Raw genomic sequence first — 3,478 nt, 5'->3', positions numbered from 1 at the left:
GTTACTCTCACATTGCATTTAGATTTTTTTTTAATTAGGTTTAGTTTAGTGTTTTTAGATAGAGAACTCTGTTCTTAGAAAGAGGTAATTGCCAAACATGGCCAGTTATCAGGATCAACATGGGCATTTGTAAAATAAAGAGGAGTAGGCAAGAATCTGCCTGTTGTGCGGGAGACCTGAGTTCGGTCCCTGGATTGAGAAGATCCCCTGGAGGAAGGCATGGCAACCCACTCCAGTACTCTTGCCTGGTAAATCCCATGGACAGAGAAGCCTGGCGGGCTTCAGTCCATGGGGTCGCAAAGGGTCAGTCATGACCGAGTGACTAAGCACAGTGTAGTACACACCGGCAAAAATTAAGAGTTTTCACACATGACGATTCAGACACCTGCAAAACATCAAAGCAGGATTTTGGGTATAGAAATCTAGAGTTTGATTATTCTAAACTAGATACAGAAATTGGAATTCTAGGTAAAAGACCCATCAATGAAGTCATTATTTGTGGATTAGACCATCTGGCGAGAACCTAGGACAGAATCATGGTGAATACAGACAATCATGGAAAGGGAGACAAAGAGAAACCAAGAAAGGAGACTGAGTAGGAGTGGCCAGCAGGGAGAAGAGGAAAAGCAGGACAGTGAGAAGAGTTCATTGTAAGGGGCAGGGGCCAATGGTGTCAAAGCCACTAAGACTTCTTCCTGCTCGACTGTGGCTGTCCTGGGAAACAGTACTCCATCATCTTCTCTGCTGCGGCTGCTGCTAAGTCACTTCAGTCATGTCCAACTCTGCGTGACCCCATAGACAGCAGCCCACCAGGCTCCCCCAACCCTGGGATTCTCCAGGCAAGAACACTGGAGTGGGTTGCCATTTCCTTCTCCAGTGCATGAAAGTGAAAAGTGAAAGTGAAGTCGCTCAGTCATGTCCGACTCAGCGACCCCATGGACTGCAGCCCACCAGGCTCCTCTGTCCATGGGATTTTCCAGGCAAGAGTACTGGAGTGGGGTGCCATTGCCTTCTCCATCATCTTCTCTAGTGAGCACTATCTTCAAGTGACTGCTGAGTCCCCATCTTAAAATACACAGAATCACAAACTCATTCCAGAAGAACATCTACTTCTGCTTCATGAACTACACTAAAGCCTTTGACTGTGTGTATCACAACAAACTGTGAAAAATTCTTAGAGATGGGAATACCAGACCACCTTACCTGACTCCTGCAAAACCTGTATGCAGGTCAAGAAGCAACAGTTAGAACTGGACATGGAACAAAAGACTGGTTCCAAATTGGGAAAGAAGTACGTCAAGGCTATATATTGTCACCCTGCTTCAGTTCAGTTCAGTCGCTCAGTCATGTCCGACTCTTTGCGACCCCATGAATTGCAGCACGCCAGGCCTCCCTGTCCATCATCAACTCCCGGAGTTCACTCAAACTCACGTCTATTGAGTCGGTGATGCCATCCAGCCATCTCATCCTCTGTCGTCCCCTTCTCCTCCTGCCCCCAATCCCTCCCAGCATCAGTCTTTTCCAATGAGTTAACTCTTCGCATGAGGTGGCCAAAGTACTGGAGTTTCAGCTTTAGCATCATTCCTTCCAAAGAACATCCAGGACTGATCTCCTTTAGAATGCACAGTACACCATGCGAAATGCCAGGCTGGATGAAGCACAAGTTGGAATCGACATTGCCGAGATTGCTGGGAGAAATATCAATCGCCCTAAGATATGCAGATGACACCACCCTTATGGCAGAAAGTGAAGAGGAACTAAAGAGCCTCTTGACGAAAGTGAAAGAGGAGAGTGAAAAAGCTGGCTTAAAATTCAACATTCAAAAAAACTAAGATCATGGCATCTGGTCCCATCACTTCATGGCAAATAGATGGGGAAACAATGGAAATAGCGAGAGACTTTATTTTCTTGGTCTCCAAAATCACTGCAGATGGTGACTGCAGCCATGAAATTAAAAGACACTTGCTTCTTGGAAGAAAAGCTATGACCAACCTAGGTGGAATATTAAAAAGCAGAGACGTTACTTTGCCAACAAAGGTCCGACTAGTCAAAGCTATGGTTTTTCCAGTAGTCATGTATGATGTGAGAGTTGGACTATAAAGAAAGCTGAGCACTGAAGAATTGATGCTTTTGAACTGTGGTGTTGGAGAAAACTCTTGAGAGTCCCTTAGACTGCCAGGAGATCAAACCAGTCAATCCTAAAGGAAATCAGTCCTGAATATTCATTGGCAAGACTAATGCTGAAGCTTAAGCTCCAATACTTTTGCCACCTGATGCAAAGAACTGACTCACTGGAAAAGATCCAGACACTGGGAAAGATTGAAGGCAGGAGGAGAAGGAGGCGATAGAAGATGAGATGGTTGGATGGAATCACCAACTCGATAGACATTCAGTTCAGTTTGACTGAACTGAACTGAACATGATTACCCAAGGGGAAACATGGGATGGGAGATGTGTTACAAATTAGGATCTTGTAATTAACATACACACACTACTATATATAAGATAGATAACCAACAAGGACCTACTCTATAGCACAGGGAACTCTATACTCTGTAATAACCTATATGGGAAAAGAATCTACGTATGTATGTGTGTGTGTGCGTGTTAGTCTCGCAGTCTTGTCTGACTCTGGGACCCCAAGGACTGTAGCTTGCCAAGCTCCTCTATCCATGGAATTCTCTAGACAAGAATACTGGAGTGGGTTGCCATTCCCTTGTCCAGGGGATCTTCCCAAACTACAGATCGAGGTCTCCTGCATTGCAGGCAGATATTTTACCATTGGAGACACCAGAGAAACCCAAGGTGTATATGTATAGTTGAATGGGTTTGTGGTACACCTGAAATTAATACAATGTTGTAAATCAACTATACTCCAGTAAAATATAAAATGAAAAAACACTGAATAAAAATTTAGTTTCTGTAAGAAATATTGGAAATATGCAGTTAAAACTGTTAGGGTAAGCCAAATATTATTATCATCATATGGATATACCCTGTTCAAATGTGTTAATGATCTTATTATGGAAATATAGAGTTAAGTGTAAAATTTTCACTCATATTAAAGTATTATGCAGGACAACAACAAAGAATCAAAATCACTGGGCTGTGAATTCATATTTTTTGAAAAGCTTCCCAGGTAATTTTGACATGTAGTGGGTTACGGGATGATTAAGTTAAACCAATTGCTTAATCCAATAACAGAAAAATTATTTAAAAGCATGGGACAGAGACTTAAAAAATAAAAATGTAGGCAGAATGTCCAAATAATTTTGATAGCATATATTATAATCTCCCTTTGGAAGGAATAGGGTCAATAACCTAATCTTCCACAGTTAGGTTGCATTATGATGCCGTAAGATTAAAGTAATGCCCACAGTAGAAAATATATCATTTTCAAATAACTTGAGACAAAAAAAGCTGGTGAATAACAGAGAGAGCTAAAAGTAAATAATTATAAAGAAACATTTCTCCAAAA

This window comes from Bubalus bubalis, chromosome 5, assembly GCF_019923935.1.
Source record: "Bubalus bubalis isolate 160015118507 breed Murrah chromosome 5, NDDB_SH_1, whole genome shotgun sequence".
NCBI lineage: Eukaryota > Metazoa > Chordata > Mammalia > Artiodactyla > Bovidae > Bubalus > Bubalus bubalis.
This window is presented reverse-complemented; position numbering follows the sequence as displayed.